This window comes from Eupeodes corollae, chromosome 1 (genome assembly GCF_945859685.1).
Source record: "Eupeodes corollae chromosome 1, idEupCoro1.1, whole genome shotgun sequence".
Lineage (NCBI taxonomy): Eukaryota > Metazoa > Arthropoda > Insecta > Diptera > Syrphidae > Eupeodes > Eupeodes corollae.
In genome coordinates this window covers 238,701,210-238,726,553 of record NC_079147.1, presented here as the reverse complement: position 1 = coordinate 238,726,553, position 25,344 = coordinate 238,701,210, and the positions used below count along the sequence as shown (strand labels likewise).

At 34.5% G+C, this 25,344-nt stretch overlaps 1 protein-coding gene across 15 annotated transcripts in view; it reads right to left on the bottom strand.

The window, feature by feature from the left end:
• Positions 1-25,011, bottom strand: part of LOC129940249 (ryanodine receptor) — a 72,830-nt gene extending 47,819 nt beyond the window's left edge. For all 15 annotated transcript variants that reach the window (XM_056048525.1, XM_056048527.1, XM_056048526.1 and 12 more), the window contains exon 1: positions 24,990-25,011. The gene's annotated coding sequence lies outside the window, so the exon portion shown is untranslated. The remainder of the gene's footprint in view (positions 1-24,989) is intronic.
• Positions 25,012-25,344: the final 333 nt, after the last annotated feature.

Sequence of the window (25,344 nt, the reverse complement as noted above, 5' to 3'; positions counted from 1 at the left end):
CTGAGCAGAACGTCTATTATGTTTAGTGACATAAAAGGCTGCGTATTGGTTCGTTCCCTTAACCTGGCTTAATCTCGGTTAAGTCTATTATAGTTGGGCCTTAACTCATTTCAATTGTGCAAATTTTTACAAAAGAGAGAGTGCGCAAGAGAATATTTTCCATTCTCTTTTTGCCTGATTTAGCCCGAGCAACTTTTTGTGGTTATTTCTGGGCTGGCTGTCAAATTCGATTTGACGTTCACGGCAAGTAATGACAGAAGACAAAAAAACGTGTGTGGCCTATTGACTGAGGGTTGCAGAAATAATTCTTTTATTTTTATTTTAGTTTTAGTAACTGTGAATATTGTTTACATTTTCTATTTCCTTTAATTATTCAAATTCCAAAAAATGTCCTTTTTCTAAAGCTGGTACTGAAGAAAAAATGTTTAGTACTTACTTACTTAAGTTGGCGCTACAGTCTGGGACGGACCTGGACCTCAACCAACATGCGTCTCCTGCCAGCTCGGTCCCTCGGTTGAGGTCTTCTTCCACTAGCGTGCGCCACCTGAGACGCGGTCTTCCTCTGATGCGCTGTCCCTCGGGATTGGATTCGAAGACATTTCGGGCTGGAGCGTTGATGTCCATTCGCTCTACATGACCAAGCCATCTAAGTAATTGGGCTTTGATTCTGTTAACTAGGTCAGTGTTACTGACCGTCTTTATATCTTCTCCTCTCTTTTCCATCCATGCATACGAGACCAAAAATCACCCGAAGAATTTTTTTCTGGAAACATCACTAGACGCTCTCATCTTTCTTTGACAGGGTCCAGGCCTCAGCGCCATAAATAAGAAACGGGATGACGATGATTTTAGATGCTCAAAAAAAGCAGCGAATTGCGAGAGTTGTTCTTCGTTTGATTTCAGTGCTGGTGTCGTTGTCTGTATTTATAGCGGTGCCTAGGTAGACAAAATCCTTATTTACCTCGAAGTTATAGCATTCCATGGTAACGTTTTGTCCAAGACGTCGTTATCCAATCTATTTTTTTGATGACAGCATATACTTGGTCTTGCCCTTGTTGACCACTAAACCCATCTTTTTCGCTTCCGTCGCAATGCTTAAAAACGCCAATTATGTCAATATTATCGGTGTATCCCAGTAATTCGATGGACCTTTAGAAGATTGTGCCTCTAGTGTTGACGGCTGAGTTTTGCACAATTCTTTCCAGAACGAAATTGAAGAAATCGCATGACAATGCATCGCCTTGTCTAAAACATTTTTTGACATCAAATTCATCGGTGCGATCTTTTCCGACCTTGATAGAGCAGCGTGCATTCTCCATCGTCATTCTGCACAAACAGATAAGTTTGGCAGGTATGCCAAAATTAGACACTGCTCTGTAGAACTATTGCCAATAGACGCTGTCATACGTGGCTTTAAAATCGATAAAGAGATGGTGGGTATCGATTTGAAGTTCCTAGGCCACACTGATAAGGACCAATCAGGTTGTTGACAAACGGCTTCAGACGTTCAGATAATACGGCAGAGAAGATCTTATATGCAATGTTAAGGAGATTGATTCCTCTGTAGTTGGCGCAATTTAGAGGGTTTTCTTATAAACCTGGCACACTATGCTGAGATTCCACTCATCGGGCATGCTTTCTTATGACCATATTTTACAGATAAGTTGATACATGCTTCTTACCAAGTCATCGCCATGCTTTGAATAGTTCGGTAGAGATGTCATCAGCTCCAGAAGCTTTGTTTGACTTAAGTTTTGATATAGCTATCTTCACTTCGTCGATGTCGGGTAGGCGGAATTGTTGATCTGCGTCGCCTAGGTTGAGTGGTTCTATCTCCTTTACAGTGGTATTCGGTTCGTCATCGCCGTTATATAATTTGGAGAAGTGGTCTTTCCATATTCTCAACATAGACTGCGGTTCTACTACGATGTTCCCCTGATCGTCCTTACGGGCTTCGGTTCGTGGCTTGGGAGATTTTTCTTACCTTTTGGTAAAATTTACGAACCTCATTCCTGTTGTGACATCCCTCTGTGTCCTCGATCGCGTGCTTCTCGTGCTCTCTTTTTTCCTCTCCTGGCTGCAAGGCAATGTTGCCAATGGTTTTCAATGCTTGATGCAAGCAGCAAGGACATGGCAGTCTCTTACGATTGTAGCCGTCTAACGTCGAAACTTCTCACAGTACTTTCTTGTTTTGGCTTGGACTAGGATATCCGCAGCCGTACCTCGGCTACAACGAGGTAGTGGTTCGAGTCAATGTTGGTAACTCAGAATGTTCGGATATCCTGTATACTGGAGCAGTGTCGTGCGTCGATAGCAATAATTGACGGTTGATTGATCAGGAGATTTCCATGTGGATATTGAGATGTGTGAACTGTGTACTAGCTACCAGAACGTCTTGCCCGCAGCGAAATCGATCAGCCTGAATCCGTTGTTGGAGGTGGTGTCGTGAAGGCTGTATCTCCCGATTGTGCCACCAAAGATGTCGTTTCTTCCTAGCTTGGAATTAAAATCTCTCAAGATAATTTTAATGTCATAGCCAAGGTACTGCTCATAAGTCCTGTCCAAGAGCTGGAAGAATATATCTTTGTTGTCTTCGTCTTTCTCCTATGCTGGGGCGTGACGAATATCAGGCTTAAATAAAGAAATCAATTAGGTGGGGCAACAGTCCATGAAGAATCAGGGCCTAGTGACTTACAATTCTCAACAATTCTTGTGTGCGAGTAATGTTGTCAGAGATGGAAGGGACCTACAGTTTATATGCCGAATCCTAACGGCTTATTTTGAGAAAGCACTTTTCATGACAAGAATTACTCTTGGAGGATTTGTCAATTCTTCGTAAGCGGCAGTACCCGTGAAAACATTTTTTTTTTAAATTAAGGTGGCACTGGCAGGAATTGAACCAAAGACCCCTTGCATGGCAGTCCAACGAACTAACCATCATGCTTATGTTGGTGAATTTGGCATTAATGCGGATTGTCGTGATGCACTCGCTCATACCGTTGAAACTCAAGATTTTTTGCCTGAGTCTAGTTCCAAGAACAAATCCATTCCACGTACAGATCCGAAGTTCGTTGTCCTTATTTCGTTTGCTTGGGTTGTCAACAGTAAATCCGTCCGTATCCATGGCTTGTTGGTGCTTCGCAACTAATGTATTTTGTACGTGATCAGGAGTCACCCAAGGACGGAGAGCCGCATAAACCGCTCCTTATAGGGCTTATAGGTGTTCACTAAGTAGTTCAACCTTACTGGAACTGTAGACGCCACCGTTGATTCTATCTCTAGAATTCGTTCGCTGCTGTCTGGATAAGGGGAGGTGCCTTAGTGGAAACACCTCTCCCCCCTCTTTCGTTTGCTTATTCAAACAACTTTCCATGCTGGGGTTAGAACCCAATCTCCAGTTGAGGTACTAGGCACCCGATGTTCACCGCGGGGAGGTGAGAGTAGAAGTTGATAGACAGAGATGGGTTTTGAGAAAAGCCTGTGGACGCTTGTATCCTCTTGAAGTCACATGTCTACCATTTGAACAATTTGAAGTACAAAAAATATAAATAACTGTCAATATTTACTAAAAATTGTAGTGTTGATATTTATTTTATTGCATTCTTATTCATGATTAAGTTGATTAAAATTTGTCAATAATCTTCGGTAACCCTGCTCGGCTCGAGCATATTTTTTGACGTTAAAAAAGTAGTCCAAATTCGTGCAAATTTGTTGCGAAGAGCGTTCCAGACATTTTGACAGCTTTCTTTTTGAGAGCACTTCATCCCCACTCCTTTGGCATTTGACCAACTTTTAGTGCGAGAAATGTCTGGAACACAGCTGCAGTAAGAAACCCAATTAACTATTGGCTATTGGCACGTTCACGTACATAGCTGCAGATTTAAAACTTGTAAGAGAAGAGAGAGAGAAGTGTCAGGTGTCATAAAGACCACAAAATGTCAAACTTCAGAGGCGGTGGTATCTCCGCCGTGCTGAATAAATGACAGTGTAATTCTATGCGATACTTGTTGTATCGGAAAGTTACTCAATGTCTTTAAACAAAAATAGCTAAATAAAACAATGAACATTACATTAAGGGCGAATCTTAATTTTGAGAGGCCGAGGTTCTCCACCGAACTGTTTTCAATAAAAGATCAGATTGTTGAATGCAACATTATCTAGATTCCAGATTTGTTTATTGAACTTTTATAAATGCAATTTGATAGTTTTAAAATTAAATAAATGTCTATTGTGTTGAATAATAATAAAATAGTTTGTTGGCACATAGGCGGCATACTTTAAAACATTGACATTACGGTTGTCATTGTTGATGGTTTGTTGATTGGTTTGAGGGCTGATGGTAGACTATAGCCACGCCGTCGGTTGGTGGTCTGAACCTAGGTCTTATATTATGTTTACCTGGCATCTACAACATACAGCTAGGTGGTCATCCTTTTAATAAGTTGGTTCGGGTGGCTAAATGAGTTACGTACTAGCTTCCTAGCCAAAAGTAGGATGTAGTTATCCAGTGTAATTGTTCATACTGTGTTTGTACATTTTGTATGCGAGCTTTTCGTGATAAGAAAGCCTTTTTTTGACCTTTCTTTATATTCAAGTTCACGGCAATACCAAATATATTTTATTTATTTTTAAAAATTATTGACAGGAAGGCCTAGTTAAATTTTGCTTCAAACTGTTTTCCCAAAAGTGTTTAAAACCGAATTTCCAAACGAAAACCTCGCTAGAGCCGAAAAATTATACAATATTAAAATTATTCAGATCGGTCTTTCGACTTTTGACATGATCACGGGAATGATTATGATTACAAATTGAATTGCGCCGTAAAGTGAATATAATTTTTAGTATGAGGTCAATTCACGAGTGAATAACGTGAAGCTATGCGGTTATTACTCATTTACTTCAATATATCAATATATCAGCTGTTTCACATGTCTTCTTAAACCAAAACAACAGTTTAAATAGTGTTTTCAACTTAAAATTCTTCCCAAAAAAAAACACCCGTTATTAGTTTCTTTTGTTTCGAAGCCTGTGTGTCACCGGTGTACTGACATTCCCCACCGTTGCCACTTGAAAAAAAAGAGTGTCCAAATTTGAAAATAATAAACTTTTAGGTAAAAATTGACAACATAATTGAAGTCCGAAATGTTTGTAAACACAGAACAGTGAATTAATCACATTGTTGAAGCACAAGCAGTTCGTCAACCTATTATTGAATTTTATTAAACTCACTTTTTGAATTCACTTAAAATCTATATTTAAATTAACTTTTAACTTAAAAAAAATGTATTTTCAATTTGATATTTTGAATACTTAAACTTTAATTTGAATGTAAAACTTTAATTAAAACTTAAAACCTAAATTTGAATTAAATTCTTAAATGTAAATAAAAAATAATTGTGATTATAGATTCAAATGTCAAGATCTTAAACCCGTACTTTAATTCTTAACTTTTCAAATTTGCCGCCAATAAAAATGATCGGCCATCTTTTATTTTAACAAAAATGTACTAAAATTAAAAACAAGAAAGAGAAAAAAGAAAATAAAAAAGAATCTGGTATTCAAGCAAAGACCACCGTACTATAAAGTTTAAATTTGTTTTGCGTTTTTTCTTTACTCCGGTCCACCGTCGTCGTCGTCGCTCTTTTTTGCTCGAATTTTTCGAAGACTTTCAGACTGAAGTAAGTAAGTAAAAAATAATAGAAATTTCTATTTGAATAATTATCTGTGAAGATTTGCTAATCAGATGAACATTCGCGATTAAAATCTAAGCAGAGCGAGTAAAAAACTTGTAAGCACTTTTTTTTAACATATTTAACAAAATTCCTAACAAACTTAATTAAATTAGATTAACCCAAATAAAGGTGACGAAACATAAAAAAATAAAGCGTTGTTAGAAGAGATCACAGTTTAAAAGCTTACAAAATGTAAATATGCACAAAACCATATTTTTAGAAAATCTATTTCCTTCCAGGCACTATTATTATTTTAAATCTCTTGTCGTTTTGAAAGTTCTAAATTCAAATATAAAGGGTTTGTTTTGAAATTAATTTTATTAAAAGAAGTACTGTTCGACTTTTAGGCTTGTGTAATGCGTAGATAATTATCTCTGTTACCTTAATAAAATTAAATTCAACAGTTTATAATTTTAATAAAGTTATTATTTACACAAAGTTGCCTAAAAAAAATTCAACCGTTGGTTGTGTGGGTATGATAAACGAACATTTTTGTACTAAAACTCCTTACTCAAATTGTGGAGTATCTTATGAACAAATGGAATAAAAAAATACCATTTGACCAAGTGAAAAAAATTACCAAATTTGGTCACAAATGCCCAACGTGTCAACCGTGCGCACGACACACCAAATCGTACACACATTAGCAGTGAAAGAGATCTCAAAGATGAAAGATCAAAATGAATGACGTTGAAGCATGAACATTTTCTTGAAACAAAAATCGGTGTCTGGTCCAGCCTACACACAGCACACATTTCTGTACACCGACACAAGGGTGGTGTCCATGGACCGCTTAAGGGTCTCGAAAAATGAAATCCAGCATCCTTTTAATAGTGTTGTATATTGACATCTTTCATCTCCTTGTACATCCTTAATTATTCAACATTATTTTCCAAGCACTATGAGAATCAGAATGGTCTGAAATATTGATTATAACATATTTTTTCTTTTTGCCCTAGGCACAAATATTTTCACAGCTTTATAAACAAACCTCTGCTACTGGTTTCTTGCATCATTTAAAAGTAATTAAATCTTTGTCTATGCAAAATTAGTTTTGAATCATGTAAATTTGTTTCTTTTTCCTCTTCGAGAAATCTTTAGTTAATTAGTAATTTTCTCCTGCTTTATTTATGGGATTTCGTAAAATCATACCTTCCAAATTAATATATGCAAAACTCATTAATTTCAAGCAATAATTTCCTGAACAATAAGTTATAGATATTTACGATTACTTACATTATTGGGAAATTTCTTAATTAGATAGGAGAGCAACCATATTTTGGGTTTGCTTGTGTTCGAAAAAGAACCTTGAATAAGACTCAAGGCTAGAATTACAAACAATTTATGTACGTATGCATACCTATAGAAACTAAGATTTAATAAAGCCTTAAGGCTATTTTAAACGGTAAACAAGCCTTTACATAAATTGATTTGCTATTAAAAACAGTTTAATAAATCTTTCTCGATTTCGGTCGGTTATCGGAGTCGAGTCAAAATTTGTGAAGAAAAACCTTTGAGGTTGCATTATGGTATGTTTATTTGCATGTTTATACAAAAAATAAACTTTTGTTTTAATCGAATCAAAAGAAAATTGCGCATGAAGTAGGTAGCATATTCTTGTATGGTGCTGAACTATTCAGTTCTTCATTGTTTAACACGAGTATCTCACTTGCACTCCATAAGAAACATCGAAAAACCATTTGCATTTTAGAAAGTGCTGTCAAACTTAATTATTTTTAAATCTTCTTGTGCGGTGGAAACACTTAAAAGATTTATTTAACCTAAACTGAGATAAGCCTTTGGTGTAAACATAGCAAAATTTAATAACCTTTTCTATTGTTTTCTCTTACAAAATAAGCCCAGTTAGTCCATTTTCATTAACAAAACCAAATAATATCAACAGTAACAGAATGATTTGTTCCCCAATGGAAAACACATGAATACAAATGCACAACAACTCAACGAACACAGCCATCGAGATACAAATGCAATATCAATCACATCTATCTATTCGTGACTCGTATAATGTCAAAACCCATCCGCAGTAAGATTCTACTTTAACTTTTATCGGTAGTATTCGAACTGCGGATATTGTTTTTGTTATTCGCGTAAAATCCTACTATACTATTGAAAGATTTTCCAAAAAAAAACACGGGTATTGATTTTTGAAGTCGGATATGAACCAAGGCCAAGGCAAGGTGTCTCCAAAAGTTTCTTTGATGTCAAAATTAAAGCCGCGAACTGGCTGTAATATCTGAATGTTTTTCATTTTTTTTGGAAATTTGTACTTTTTTAACGAAAACGTAAATTCTTTAAAAAAAGGTCGTTAAGACTAGTTTTCTTAATCTTTGTAGTTTAGGTTAGGTTGGAGTGGCTGTCCAGATTTCATTGTCGCACGTAGACCTCAAGGGTCCATTGTGATACCACTAATGAGGTTACTCATGGTAGAGTTATCAACTTAAACAAACCATTTTGTACTTTTAATAAAGTTAGAGAGACGTTTTGTGTCAATCGTTGCCAGTTCACTGGTATTATCGAAGAAGGGATTACCGAGAAAGTTATTCCTTCAAATGGAGAGAGCTGGACTGTTTCCTCTTCCTCTTCGTCCATGCAGCTTTTACAAAAGTCATTTGTGTAGACCCCTAGCCTCAAAGCATGTCTTCCTTTTAGGCAGTGTAATGTTATTACTCCATTTATAGAGCTTATACTTTGCCTGCTCAGGGATATCAAGCCTTTTGACCGTTTTAAGTCTATGCTTGACCATATTTGCTTGTACTCTGTTTCCATATAGCATTTGTTGATTCTAGAGCATATTGCTTGAGAAGATATTGTCATGTAGCAACTGGTGTTCCTATGTTAAGTTTTTGTCTAACATTAGGCAGAAGTGTTTCGTTTTTGGCGAGTTCATCAGCTTTGCAATTTCGCGGAATGTCTCTGTGGCCCGGCACCCAAATGAGGTGAATATTAAACTGTTTCGTCATCTCATTCAGAGATGATCGACAATCGTGGACTATTTGAGAGTGTGTGGAGACAGACGCGAGAGATTTAAGAGCGGCTTGGCTGTCCGAGAAGATTCGTATATCCTTGCAAGATATAACGTTTTCTTTGAGCCGGGATAGTGCTTCTTTAATCGCCATTACTTCTGCCTGGAATATACTACATTGATTGGGAAGTCTATAGGATAGACTGAGATTCAGTTGTTCCGAATAGATACCACTTCCAACTCCGTGATCGGTCTTTGAACCGTCTGTATAGAAGTGTACCGCATCGTATCTCTTATTCCCTGGAGGATCTTGAAGGGATGGATACATGAAAGCTTTTACCGAATACCATTTTTGGAGTGGTATAGTCTAAGCGATCTGGGATAATCTTTGCATATTTCTAACATTATTTATCATGATTTTGATTTATTTGGCCATTTTTGTAATAAGACTGAATAACTTTAACGCGTTGCTGGATTGTGTATCTTTTCATGGTTCAATTTGAGTTAGTCTGAAGTTTAGAAATGTCATATAAAAAACTTGGCGTTTAGGTGTGGTTCACATTCAACATCATCCCTTAAAATTAAATAACCCTTTTTTTTTTGAAAAAGTCTGGTTATAAAAGTTTAGTTTTGAGATCTGAAATATTATGATAAAGTAATTGAAGAATGGCAGACGGCAGAATTTACATATTGCTTTTCTGTCAAACTTATTGCGAAATCCGACAGCGTTCGCTTTCGAGTGGTTTACAAAAAAAGAAGACAAATTTGGAACAGTAGTAAATTTTTTTTAGCTGCAGTCAAAGAACTAGTAGAAGCTGTCGTCAAACAATTCACTTAAAAATGTCATATCAGGTGCTGATTTGACAACCGGCCCAAGCGAAATTTCGCTAACAAAAAGTTGATTTTTGGTTTGCAATTTGTTGTCTCCTTTAAACAGATTTAATTGGAGTGAATTGAAATTTTAAACAAGCTATTGTCAAGAGTTCAAAATTTGCTAGTTATGATTTTGGTAAACATTTAGCAATATACTTAGCGACTCCAAAATTGTAAACCTTGCTTTTCGTCGCTAAAAATGCCTTTAACATTTGACTAAATCGTTTAAAATTTTGAGCCATTTTCCTTTTTTCCAAAATAGAAGTGATTGCAAGCCCAGGGGCCTTTGAGTGTGTATGTGCGGTGGCAATTAGTTTTTCGGCAATCTCCGTCGATGCAAACTCCATTATGACAGTGTTGCGTATTTGTTTGGATTTATTAACTTTGATTTCTTCACATTCTCTTAACTTCAGAAGCCCCTTGCAAGTCTGTTTTTTTTAATTGGATTGCATTGGTTTCTGTGTCTAAGGGAAGGTGTAGCACAGTAGACTTTTCCAAATAATTTCCACTTTCGTTTCAAGAAGATTGAAACTTTTCATCGTTAAAGTGAGTTTGTTGTCGAGTTAAGACTTTCAATCTTTAAAGAAATTCGATCATTAGGAAGATCTATCAAATCGCTTTTGGTGGCAAGTTCTTTAAGCTTTTCATCAAGTGACTCATCTAAGTTAGTTTTTTTAATTCAACAACAGTTGATTCTCTCACTCTCATAGTGGATTTTTTGGCAACAGAATTCCGTTTGTTGGTGCTGTTTACTTTAGGAATATCTCAAATAAATAACGCTTTCGGTTCATCGCCAAATTGATTTCTCATAGGAGATAAATATTTTGAATAACTCTTAAAATCAATATTTAATAAATCACAGCAAAATTTACAGATTCCAATTACTAATTAATAAAATCAATATTTCTGTGCAATTTAATAGAAAAATAACTTATAATGGGTTATCCATTTTGCGGTTTTTAAAAGGATAGGGCTGAAATTCTACATATGTCAAACTAAGTTGTAAAACCATTTTTTTCCGTTGATGTCTGTCATTTACGAAAAAGGATCGCTTAACTATCGCACAACGTATACAAATTGTTAAAACCTACTAAAAATATGGTGATTCTGTCAAAACCACATATCGTGCTTTAAGAAGAAAATATGGTTTACATAATCGTTCAAATACGCAAGCAATTGGAAAAATTGTGAAGAAATTTAAAGAGACTGGATTAGTTATAAAGGGTGATTTAATAAAAGTAATAGGAAAGTTTTTCAAAAAGAAGCACATACAATTCAGAAAAATTATTTCATGCAAATGTTGACCTTGACTGCGCCTCAAATTTTCAATCCACTTAGTCCAATGTTGTCATACTCTTTCCAACATTTCCGGCCAGTATCTCATGAATAAATGCTTCAATGTTGTGTTCCAATGCGTAAATTAAAGCGGACTAGTCTGTATAGACATGAGCTTTAACATAGCCCCACAATGGCGTTAAATCGCACAATCTAGGCGGCCAATTGACCGGTCCCGAACGTGAAATAAATTGTTAACCTAACTCGCCTCTCAAAAAGTCCATTGTTGCGCATGCTGTGTGGCATGTGGCACTGTCTTCTTGAGTCAAGCTCTATTCACCCAAAAATCGACAATTCTGCTTATTTACGTACCCATTGAGCTAAAAATAAGCTTCGACGCTAAACAACATTTTTCAGTAAAAAAGTGGATCTTCGGCCAACTTTCCAAGATCCCATTCACCAAAAATTGTATGTTGCAGTAGGTCGTTCTGCTTTAATTCTTGCACTAGCTGTATTTTAAAAGACACCTAAACCTCTCCAGAAAATTGTCCACGTTTTTGAGGAACAGGGGCCCAATTGCTGCGAACGGCGATGAATCGATAATTGATGGTCATCATTAAAACCGGCCGATACAGCTACGATATTTTCTTCACTTCGCACTCTACGTAAGCGTGTTGGTAGTTTAATGTCCAGCAATGTAAATTTGGTGCGAAATTTAGTTGCAATAGCCCGAACCATAAAATGGAAGAAGCGCGCCATGAACTTTCTTAACAGAGCACGCATTTTGGTTTTAATACAATTCAATAATTGGGTAGCGTTGGATCAATGGATATGTTAATACACAAAATTGACGTACTTATTTGGGGTTCTGCTTCTGACAATCCTTAAGTAAATGAAGAGAGACTATAACATCCACAAAAAGTCACGTGCGCTCTTTGGCCCCGAGGTGTGATTGGACCTTTATTCCTCGAAAACGACGATGGAACGACTGTCACCGTCAAGTCGGAGAGTTATGGTCATACGATAACCGACTTTGTTTGCCTACTATTGAAGAACACCACTTCTTCAACAAGACGTTGCCACATGCCACCCAACTCGAGCATGGCTTTATTGCAAGAGACATTTCCTGGCCGCGTAATTTCTACACGAAAGACCGTCTATATGCAGATAGACCTTTAACTCTTGAGCACTTAAAAACCAACATACCGCCCAATATTTGTCAAAAAGTGGTCTAAATTTACCTCAAAGGAATCGATGCTTGAAACATTTCATGGTGGTTATATAAATGATGTAGTGCTTCACACACATGTCGATTCTAAAGCTTTTATAATTTTTCCCGCAAACATTGTTATGAAAATTTGGTTGCTAAGTATTTTAGCACGTTCTTGTAACGTAATGTGACGTGACGTTTCCATACCGTCACTTTTATGGCTGAATCACAAACACGCTTCACGTTCGGCTTCGTCTGCGTTAGGGTGGGCCTGCTTCGAGGTTGCTTTGAATGACATTTCGATTATTTCATCCCTCCAAAGGGCAAATATTTTGTTTGTTGACATTTTTTACAGCTGTCGAGCTGTCAGACAAAGCAAATGTTCAGATAATTAAAATAGAGCTTTCGTTTGTTGTCACATTACATTACATTACGTTCTTTTCCTTACGATTGTCAAACGAAACGTGAGGTCGAAGCTCCATTGTGATAGCATGCATTGAATTCCTATGGCTAAACTCGTAAACGTCAGGTGAAGCCGAAGCCGAAGCTGAAGCTTGTTTGTGATTCAGCCATTATGAATTTTTCAACTGTCTTTCCTGGTCTTCTCTTTCTCCATCTGAGGTAAAGATTGCAAGAAAAACAACAAATATTTTATTTTGTTGACGAACTCGAGAGGTTTGTTTTATTTGTGTTAATGGAAATAAATTAAAAAAAAGGCTGTGCCGAAAAAAAAATAACGAACAATTTTCCATCAGCAGATGCAGATTTATTTAGTTTTGAAAAGAAAGAATATTCTGGAAAACAAAAAAAAACTGACTAAGTACATTGGGAAGAAAAAGCCGCGGTATGCGATTTCATTGCAAATGAGTTCAATTCGAAGAGTGTATCCCTTTCCCGGCCAACGGATGCTTTGAAAAGCATATACTACAACTTAAGAAAAAGAGCAAAAATAAATTGAGCTTTAGAAAAAAAATGTAATGTCAACGTGGGGAAATGGTTCCAAACACTGAACTTAGGTTTAAACGGAAGAATACTTTCGGTTGACTTGAACTGCAAATTGAACTGAGTTCAAGGGTTAAACGAAACTGTGAAACCGAATAAATTCTTGAACTGAAGTTCCACTGTGAAACTGGAGATAAGTGACGTTTACTAAGTTAAACCACCAAACAAGTCAAATTTATTCCGAAATAAACGGAGTTTTTAAACCAGTTCCAATTATTGGACAATCAGCCATTAGCCAACAGAAAAAGAAAAATATACCAAACCAGGTATGATCCAGCGCAAGTGCTAAGCGAGAAGGATTTCGGGAACAAAAATAGGTTTTCTAAGGAAAATTCGAGGAAATTTATTGCGGTTTGATGGCCCAAATGAGGACACAAGAGGTGGACATATTTTTGTTGGTTTTGGAAGTTACGGCTTCCATCAGATTCAGGGGTCACAATGAGGTACTATTTATGAGTTTGTATAATCATAATCTAAAATAAAAAGAGGTTAAGGACGATTGTTCTGATTTGCACGGCTTTAATCAGTCCAAAATAAGCCTAATTTCTGCTCGTGTAGCCAAAGCACTTGCATCGAAGGCAAGACAGTTTATAAAAATGTCCCAATCTAATGCCCCACCTTAACATATTTTAATTTATTTGGTTCTTTGCCAATTTAAAAATAATGGACATTGTTTGCCACTGGCTTGGTAGTACCCCTGATTCCCGTGTATATGGTGAAAGTACCTTAAAGGACCACTTAGAGAACAATTCCGAGGACGGCTTTGTAACGTTAGCTACAAGGACGATGTTTTGCCAGCCCACTGAAGACCAGAGGAACAGGAACCCCCTTTGGTTTCATTAAGTTGAAGACAATGTTGTACGGTGTAGGGAAGTGCGGCAGGCATGCTTGCTCCCTCGCGGCACGAGCTCGTCGGTGTCGTGGGTTCTTGCAATGCTACCGGACATTCGCTACCTTTTCTTTATAAATGCTTGTTGATATATTTATAAAAGAAAGACACACTAATAAACACTTAAACCACTCTCTAAGATATTGCTAGTAATAAACTCTCTTTCTGTACCCGAATCTCTTATTGGGAAGCCACCAGGTGTTTTGGCTCCTTTTGCGTAACCCTCTCACAGTCAACTATCAAACAAAATTAAATAGTCACCATTCATGGCATATTATCATGTATGCGTTACCCCTCTTAGATCGGGGGTATGTGCCAAGAAAATCGATAAAAACGTGCTGTAAAGGTCTATCTGCTACAAAGGATTGGCCTATTGGTGGTCTTAGGGTTGAATTGGGCGCTTTGGAAGTTTTGCAAACGCCACAGTCTGCAATGAACGCTTTAATTTGTGCTGCCATATTAGGCCAGTAAAATCGTTCACGCAGGCGATATAGCGTTTTGGCAATTCCACCATGCGAAGACTTTGGGGGATCATGAGCCAACCGAACTAAGCAGGACGTCATGGCAGATGAGATCCACAATTTCCACGTCTGGTCATCCTCCGGAGGAATCCTTGTACTATATTTGACCTTCTTGTTAACAAAACCTTCTGTCACTTTCAAGATCAGGTAGTTGACTTTTATTTTTCCCCTCCATTTTTCTAAATCCCACATACTCATTATTGTAAGATCAATTTGTAAAAAATCGAAAGAATTCACAAAACTGGAAGAATCAGCTACAATTTCATCGACACAATGCATGCGTGAGAGTTCATCTGGTACCACATTTTGTGAACCCTTCCGTTGTTCTATCTCAAATGTGAAACGTTGGAGTTTATCACTCCATCTAACCAGACGCCCACTCAAATCCTTCTGACTCATAAGCCGCTTCAGACTCGCGTGGTCCGTTACTATTTAAATTCCTGCATTTCCACGTATGACCTAAACTTTTTAACTCCTAAGACTCCACCCTAACTCAGTGACGCTACAATTGCGTTGAGCAGGATTCAGTTTATGCGAGTAGTAGTATATTGGCCTCTCAACACCGTCCTCATCTAACTCCCGATACCCGAAATTGATGCTTCACACAAAATGATGAAAGGCTATTAAGTTAGGGTTTATTAGAACAGGGGCTTCGGTCAAAGCAGTCTTAAGATCCTCAAAGGCATTTATTGCTTCGGGACCAAAAACAAATGATTTTCCCTTTTTAAGGGTTTCTGTTATAGGTGTAGCACGAGCAGAAAAGTCCTTGATGAATCTCCGGTACCTGCCGCACTTCCCTACGCCGGACAACCTTGTCTACAACCTAATGAAAGTGGGCTGGCAAAACATAGTCCTTGTAGGCAATGTATAGCTAACGTTAAACAGGTGATTTTGTTAGGTTCGAGTCCAGTGGAGGCTCGAAATCTTGCCACGTATTCCGTATTTCTTTGTTTTGTGTTGCGTTCTTTTTTGTGTATGTTTTTATTTTAATATTTTATATCAGTGATTACGTGGATTTTTCTGAAATATGATGGTTCGTGATAAGCCGAAAGAGATTTTATAATGAGTGAATGTGTAAATCATATTTGTCTGACGAATCTCTCGTCTTGACTTCGGCTAGGTTTCAGAACAGAAAGAATCTTCCAAAAGAATGGATTCATAAAATGTTGTCACTTGACGAAACTTATTTATTTCCGCCATTCTTTTGACAGAAGTAGATCAGCTGTTACATGATGGAATTCCATGTATTACAGGGTGGTATGCAATGCTAGTTTATATAGGATGTAATTTTTTTTATTTATCCTTTAATTGGTAGGTAAAGAAGGTCCCCAAAGCTTTTAGGGTCGGATGGTTATGCTTGGAACAATCGTTTATTTACATCTATTGAAAAACGGTTATAATTTTGAAAGAAACATATTTACATGAGAATGTCTATGTAGATGGGTTTATAAACTATGACAATTTGATGTCAAAACCTTTACAAAAAAAACTCAAGTCTGCGGAACTTGGTGGAAATTTCAAGTTACCAAACAGAAATCCTTTTTAATGTAGTAGGTAAATTTTCGTAAAGGATTTTTGGTAAACGTCACTTTTCTATTCCACAAACATTTTGGTTTCATTCGTTGAACATTTTCACTTACAGCTTAATTCTTATTCAATGTTTTAGTAAACTCGAGGAATATAGGTGAAAAAGTCATTTTTTAATTAATTCCGCTGTAAAAGAAAAATGTGAAAATAAAGCAAGAATGACCTTATCAATTAAGAAAAAACTGTTTTTATTTATTTCCGTAAATCAATGAATGTTAAAATCGAAAATTCTACGTTCTTGATTATTACAATACAAAACTTGTCCTCGAAGCACATTTTGAAAAATATCAAAACAAAGTGCTTCTTGTTTCAAAACCAATTTTTCTGTTTCACTATATCTGCCAAAAATATGAAAAATTATCATTTAATATATATTTTGTCATCCAAACACTTGACAAAAAGCATTTTAATTAAGAAATTAAACTGTCAGCCTACTTAATTAAGTTTCTTGGTTTCAAAACCTTGGCAATGAAATTAAATAATTATTTTTACCCACCAAAGTCAATGAACTTGATAATTTCTTCGAGCTATTTTTATCAGATTGTTTATAGATTTTTCACCGGTTCTTTTTCTGTTCATTCATAAAAAAATCATTGCCAATTTCTTCTTTTTTCAAAACAACATGCTTTTTTAACAACAACAAAATAAAAGAAACAAAAGCAATAAGTTTTGTTTTCAAACAATCTTAGATTCTCTCTCAAATAAACATTCCGAATGTCCGAATTGTGAAGTTGAAAGAGCAATCTTCGAATTTCGGAATAAGAGTACAAACATTGTAGTGTTTGTATTGAGAACACCTTGTTGCGCTTTGAGTATTGGAAATTCGAAATTCCAATCTGGAAATTCAAAAACATGTGGATTTATTCATCTGCAATGGAGTTTGAGAGGAGACAAGAGACAAACTGTGAGAGAACTAAACGTCACAATGCGATACCTGGTGGTGGTGGGAGGAAGTATATGATTTTGATTCTTTTTGAAACAAAAAGATGGCATTTTGGTACATTTTTGAATTCTATCAAGAAAAACCAATGAAAATGGATAGATTTTATATAAAGCATTTAATATTTAATCATTTTAAAACATTTAAAAATATTAATTTTTGCTTTTTTCCTACCTTTGACGCTAAGAATTTTTGTTGAACATTTCAGCTTGCAAACCAAGCTCAAAAAACTTAAGAAATAATTATTTATGCATTAATAAGAGTTAGCAACCAATTTTAATCTATCAATTTTAAACGAAATAAATGTGATTTAGTTATATTTAACTTTTTCTTACAATCGAATGGTTAAGAAATATGGTGTAGACTGTAAATATTAAAAATTTACATATTTATTGCTCGAAATCTAGTTTATTTTTGTATGCAAATTTAATGCTAATTTTATTCTGAAAGGGCAATTGTAGGGCACAGACTGAAAAGTAGCTTCAATGTCTTAAAGACATTTTTCTTTACATATATCTAAAAATATGGAGTAGTTCAAACAACGAAATAAAAATCGATATTTCTTAAGAAAATAATAATACATACAACACAGTGTCTGCAAAAGAAAGAAATACCTACACCTACTTTTGCGAAAGGTTGGGGGGTCATTTTGCATTCAAAATAAGGTCGATTGAGTTGTCTTAAGACAATATTTTTTTCAAATGACGGCCAAAACAATTGGAAAATGACATGGAATAAAGTTGGTAAAAGGTCAAATGCTCGTGTAAGTGTCGGTATAATTATGAAGATTTATTGGTTAGATTTTGTCAATGCATACAAAATAAAACTGCAGCTATTTGAAAGTTCAAACAAAAATATATTTAAATCTAGTTTTAGGAAACTATTTTAGGGCCACAAGGAACAGTAGTTGTCACTATTTTCAAACACAGTTTTATTTTTCTTAAAAAAATTACTTCACATGAAAGATAAACTTACTGGCATATAAATAGCACTTTTCCAATGAGCCTTCATTCAAATCCGACTTCAAAGCTAATGTATCACGTCAGGTTTTTGAGATATTACTTTTGAAAAACGTGTATGTATCTATGTATATGAGGCTTTTTGAGGCTATCAACAATTTATAAAGCAGATTTTTTCAATAAAATCCCTTTGTTCAATGTTCTGTTAAAATATTTATATTATTTTATATGACATTTGAAAAATCTTCATAAGTATCTTACAAAAATCTGAAAAGTTAAACAGTCCCAGACCCAGATTGGAATGCTGTTCCAGGCTTCTCTGATTGTTTCCCAAAGATCTGCCAAATTTTTCGTTTTTTTTCCTCAATCTGATGGTCCACATCGTTCCATAGATTCTCTATGGGATTCAGATCAGGACTCTGCGCTGGCCAGGGAAGAACCTTTATTTTCTGGTAACTAATCCATTGCTTCACTAGTCGGGAAGTATGCTATGAATCGTTATCATGCATAAACTTCCACGTCAATGGCATATTATCATCAGCAAACGGCTCCATGTGGTTCTCAAGTATGCTCTTATACAAATGTTGATCCATTCTCTGGTCTATTTTTACAATGGGTCCCACACCGAACCATGAAAATGATTCCCATACCATAATGGAACCACCACCGTGCTTAACAGTTTTTACTGTGTATCTCGGATGAAGTTCTTGCTTTGGTGGTCGCCAAGCATGACGCTTTCCATCTGATCCGAGTCTATTGAATTTTGACTCGTCACTCCATAAGACAGTTTTCCAAAATGAAAAAGGTTTGGTTCCATAGCTTCGAGCAAACTCATGCCACGTATCCAATCAAATCCTTTTCATTTAGCCTTCTGCGTATAGTTCTGCTACTCACTGATATGCCATGGTCTTCCATGGTTTGAATTTCTTTAGATGTAAGAAATGGTTTTTTTTTGCATAAGAAGTAATAACACGATCATCAGCAGGTGTTGTCTTTTTAGGAGAGGGCTTTCTCTGAATAGGGTTGGTTTTATGATGGGTTTCATTATACTTTATTGCATTGTAAACCAATTTTCTTGATCGTCCCATATCATTAGCAGTTTCCTGAATCGTTTTACCGTTATTTTTCATTTGAATCATGGTTTTTCTTAGTTCTGCCGAACACGATTGTTTTCGACCAATCTAACCAATAAATATTATTAAATTATGGAATAAACACTCAAATCGACTTACTTTATTAAATAAAAAGTTTTACTTTGATTTAAAAATATTTCTTGGAACGTGTGCTAATTGTATGACCACAGTAATTTGAATGATACACATTTTTTGTGTTTAGAAAAGATAAGAGAATAACTAAGTAACGGGATATTTGAAAGAAATAACAGGGTGATACTACCTAGAATTTAAAAATATAAAACGTTTTTTTTTTTATTCTTACTTCTCATTATTAAAGAATAAAAAAAGGCTTTTTGTGCTAATTCTTTCTCCAACATTGTATGTATGTAAGCAAGTTCTTGTTTTTTTTAACAATGCTGTTCTCCAAACTACTCTGTTCAAGTTTTTAAAATATATATTAAAGTATATAAAAATAATGTTGAAAATGGGTATTTTTAAAACTTGAACTTAAAATTAAAATTTGTACTCAAAATCAGCAAACAAAATTAACTCCAAAACGTATTTCAAAACTATGAAGGTATTAAATTCAAGGAGTGCTGAAAACTTCATAAATGTTACTGAGAATTTTTAGAATTTTGGTTAGATACGAAAATGATTTAAATTTTATCTAGAAGAGAAAGATGTGTATGTTGCAAAATAATCATCCTATTATTGTTAAGAGGTATTTTAAGTTCTAACTAAGCCTTAAAAAAAACAAATTGTTTTTTGTTTTCAACATTTGTAAAGAAGCCTATTTTAAAAAAATATAATATGATAGACAAATTTAAAGACGAGGTTTTAATTTAGGAAATCTTATGTCTGATTTCATAAACAAACACTAAAAGCTTTTTAAATTTTATCAGGCCTTTAAATTTGTTCCGTTTTACCAAGCTTAAAATGGGAAATTTCAGGGATATTTTTTGTTATTTTTACAGGGTCTTCACAACCCTGTAAAAATAAAACCCCTTTTATCTTTCTATTAGCGATTTGGGTGAGAAAAAATGAGAAAGCATTATATGTTGAAATAAATGACAAGAATCATAAAATACAACAATCTTCAAAATCAAAAACAACCGTTTGAGTAATCGTGTGTCTTGTACGGCGAATAACTCTATGATGTTCATCTTCGTCAGATGAAGATGACCAATCTAATATTCTAATTAAAAATTAAAATCATAGAAATGATATTATAAATAGTAATTGAATTTGTTAACCTATTCATTCTGTATCTCCAAATATTGATAATGCAAATTTTACAAAACAAAAGATCAGCTGTCAATCTGTCATATTCATTTTTTCATGACACTTTTAAAATTTAATGAACCAAAAATTGGCATTTAGTTTTAAAAGGTGTTTAAAGGCTTGTTTATTTTAAAAACGTTTGGTGGAACAAAAATATCCCATTTAACAGTTAAAAATCCTGTTAAATGTATAAAAGTTTTTTTTTATGAAATTGGGCATAATGCCTTATTTATCTGCGAACAAAAATATAGCCGGTTGGATTTTCAAATAGTAGTTGAATCAGATGTACTTAAAATTTGTGGTTTTTAAAAAATATTAGTATAGGTACTGTCTCATTTAAAAATGTGCTTGTGTATTTGTATCTGTTGAAGGATACAAAATTGAACCTATCACTTTATAAGTTTAAACATAAAACAAAAATAAAATTGGTTCAAAATTTACCAATTAGTCTCAGGAGGAGCGAATTTAGGGTTTACTCTAAACTAAATTATGTTGATCGTTTCATTATTGATGTTTTCAACTTTCCGTTTTTGTTTTTACGTTATTATTCTACCACGTACGGACACCAGATAAAATCTAAGATTTATTTCCTCAGTAATAAAGCATTTTTGAATTTGAAAGCAGTCTTGCCTTCTGTGTCTTATTTGGGTGAATATTATAAAAAAAAGACTGACAAGGAACGAAACATATAAGTACCCTGATTGGCACGTTTGATGGCTGAAACACAAACTCGCTTCAGCTTCGGCTTCGCCTGACGTTTACGAGTTCAGCCATAGGAATTCAATACATGCTATCACAATGGAGCTTCAACCTCACGTTTCGTTTGACAATCGTAAGGAAAAGAACGTAATGTAACGTAATGTGACTCCAAACGGAAGCTCTAGTTCAATTATCTGAACATTATTTGCTTTATCTGACAGCTCAAATGTCAACAAACAAAATATTTGCTCTTTGAAGGGATGAAATAATAGAAATGTCATTTAAAACAACCTCGAAGCAAGCCCACCGTAACGCAGACGAAGCCGAAGCTGAAGCGTGTTTGTGATTTAGCCATGAAGCGATTACGTCAGGCGAAGTTCTGATCGATTCCGTTGTAGCTTAAAATCTCTAATCTGGAACAAATCTCAAATCTTCCTTAGGTGACTAATTTATGATGTTTAAAAGATAAAGTTCGTTTAGATATGTATAAAACTTACTTTTGATATATAAAAGGATTACTACAAATTCTGAACTTATACAATTATAGTTCATAAAAATTAAACAGAGGAAGTAAGTATAAGAAATAGTTAATAAAATAAAAGAAATAATAATAAAAAAAGGATTTGATTCATTTTGAGCCGGAAAAAGCATTTCACATTCGTGTTGTACAGTTGAAAAACAATCCTCCAGATTTGTTGCGCTTATCTTATTGATTATTTTACTTATCTGTGTTTTCAATGTGTTTCATTTATTTACTTTGATGCGTGTTTAAACTAGAATAAAGTCCTGAGAATTTATTTTTGTTTTCATATGAGTTCCACCACTTAATTATATTAGAATTTTGTTCTAAGTTTTCAAGAACTTATACTAAAATGTAAATAGAACACAACTTCCGTAAATTGGCAAAATAAATTAGTGGATTAAAAGTTTAACAATGAAAATAGTAAAATTGGGGGTAAATTCAACAATATTTGGAAAGAATGTCATTAAATCGATAGATGTTTTCAATATTGAAACATTTTTGAACAAGATGTATTTTTTTGTTTCACATTAGCCCGAGAGTACAGTCATCAAGAATATTTAAAACATTTCGAAAAAATAGGATTTTCTCACCACAATAGGTTTCCATTTATCACAGAGCTATCTCTAGCTCTGTGTCCTTACTATTTACAAAACAAGGTGTGGAGATCGGCTAAAGTGCTTTTTGATAAATAAGCGTCAATATTACCCAAAATATTCTGTGTAATTTGATAGTCACAAGTGATAACTGTCCCAATTAGAATAGAGCTACCAGAAGCTTTCCAAAAAGACTACAAATTAAATTAGGTGGGGCAATAGTCAATAGAGAACCAGGCCATAGTGACTTACAACTCTCAACCATTCCTGTGTGCGAGTAATGTTGTCAGGAATGGAGGGGACCTGCAGTTTATATGCCGAATCCGAACGGCTAATTTGAGAAAGCACTTTTTCATGACAAGAATTACTCTTGGAGAGTTTGTTTATTCCTCGCAAGAGGCAGTACCCGTGAATAAAACTTTTTTTTTAGGTGGCACATGAAGGGATCGAACAAAAGACCTCTCGCATGACAGTCCAACGCCCTAACCATCATGCCACAGGTACTACAACGTTATCTTTTTATCCTTTTGGAAAATCATTCTTGTAACCGAAAAAGCTTACGACTTCAGAAAATTAACAGGAATGTTGTCAAAAAATAGCCAATTTATTACATGCTTTCATTTAGATCTATTATCTCAACCATTTGAAAATTTTCTTATGGCAATCATTTTTCAATCGAATAGAATTTAGGTGGGCTTTTGTATCACACATTTTGAAGATTGAAGTATAAAAAAGATGCCGACGGAGATTCTACAGAGATTTCAAAATGATGTTTACCAAATCTTAATTAGATTCTTCTTACTCGATCTAAAGTATTATATGTTAAGTCGTGGGGGTTTTAAGAAGAAATACAATGCAAATAATTTAAGGTCATTAGAGTTTGACTTTATAAATCGAGTAAATTCCAGCCGAGAGAAACAATTTTGACCACTTTTGCCTTACGTCTAAGACGTTCTAAGACGTCAATCTTCTCAGGCTTATCTGTGTAGACAAGTAACGAGACATGAAGTAAAGCGCTCACCAAAAGTTTCCTTAACAAAAATTGCATGGAGTATCGAAAACCGAATTGGCAAACCAAACAAAATATAAATCAAGTGACAGCTGTCAAAAAGACAAACCCCGGATTAAAAACCAAACGCCAAAGAAAAACAGTTTTTTGGTTTCATATCAGTTTTTCAGTTACTATAAAATACAACTTTAGCATCCAGCACCCATCAACTTTTATGAAAGAGAAATGTTTTTAGCCAAAGAAAGCATTTGGAAAATTTTAAGGCGAGCTATTTCTACCCCTCCTTAATTTTTTGAGATGTTAATCTAAAGCTCTTACTCAACTTTATGGAAATTAACATTGACCATCAATTCAACCGGAGAAACACTTCTTCAAAGAATTAAGGTCAGCCCCGTAAAAGATCGTCAACGAAGCTTAGCGACCAAGACACCTTCGCTATGTCTCATTTTCATTTTATTGACCACATTTTGTAAGCCAACATTAAAGCAAAAACTACATGAAATTATGACCTTAAACGCTTCAATGAGTTCTTAGCCTAGACAAAAAAAAAATCTGTTGTATATTTGTAGCATTCGAGAGCTTCTCATCAAGCATTAAAAATGTTCTACGATTTTATTTTTTTTTAAACATAGACAGACAAAACATTGAAAATACTTAATTTTATTTTTTCTCAATAAAAAAAAATATAAAAAAAAATATTGAAAAGAATTCAAAGCAAATGTCGTATTTCATCACTTAGCGAAAAACCGGAACATTTTCTATTATTTTTCTGTTCCCCGGCAGCTTCTTTAATTTCTTTTTTCTTGCTGTTGTATTTATTTATAGTTCATTTTCAAGATGTTCAACTTAACCACAATATTTTCAATTTTGACATTTCTTCCAATACATTTCATGAGCAATCGGAAATTACCTGTTCTCGATAGAAATTCTCTAAACATATGTCCTATATGTAAATATTTTAAAATTTTATATCAAATATTCTTACATACCAGAATTGAAATTGGTAAAATTTTACAGACGAAAATATTTCAAAAATAACCCAATTTTGACAAAAAACCAGCAAATGATTAACATATCCGTTTCTATTTTTAAAAGGAAACACACAGTAAATAGCACATTTCAAAGAAAATAAAAATGTGCTTTCAGGAAAGTTGATGCCCAGATGTGAGACTAGAGCACTTTTTCACTTAAAACATATAGAAATCATATAATGTGGCCTAAAAGACAATTGAGCACTTTTCTTTAGATTTACACTTTAAGACATAGAACATTTTTCAACCCAACACACACATTTTTACTTTGAATAATAATAATATATTATTTTTCTATTATTTTAAAAGAAAAACCGTAATCCAGGGTCGGTTTTTCCTTCTATTCAAAGCTTTCACATTTTCACATTACTTTTTTCATATACTTGGCAAAATAAATAAAAATTTTCCTACGATTTGCAATTTTCTCATAGCTAAATAAAATATCTTCAACAAATTTGAAATGTGCTCACACATTTGCCACACGTTCCGCACTTAGAGCCAAAAATAACACATTCCCATTGCCTGGGAGGAAATTATATGAAATTTTTCATTTTCACTTAAATTCCACCAAAATCGCACAAAATCGATGAAAATTTTACCAAAAAACCTTAAAAAAGGTTAATTTCCACATTTTTTGCACATTTTTTCCGACTTTTAACTCTTAATTCCAAAGAAAATTTTACATATATTTTTTTCAAAAATACATATACATCTATAGATACTTAATTTCAGAAATAATTAAATTTTTTACCGAACCCAAAACTTACTTGTCGTATCGAAATCTCGCCGAAGACTGAATAAATTTAGAATTTAGAAATAGAAAATGGTATTTTCGTATTTTTGGGGAAACTTCTTTTGAGAAAAAATATAATACGGACCTGCGCGTTTGAATAATTGGAGTTTTAGGATTAAAGAACGCGTGCGTTGGAATTTGTTTACAAGTAGATTTTGTTAGTGTTTGTTATAAACAAATGTATAGGAATAGGGAAGTTCATGTTTTCGAAATTGGATTTTGGAGTTTTTTCTCATTTTGTTGTGAGTATGAGTGGAGTTAGCAAGAACGCAGAGATTTTGGAAATTGATATTCCAAATACTCACGGGAATGTGTTTTGTATTTATTGT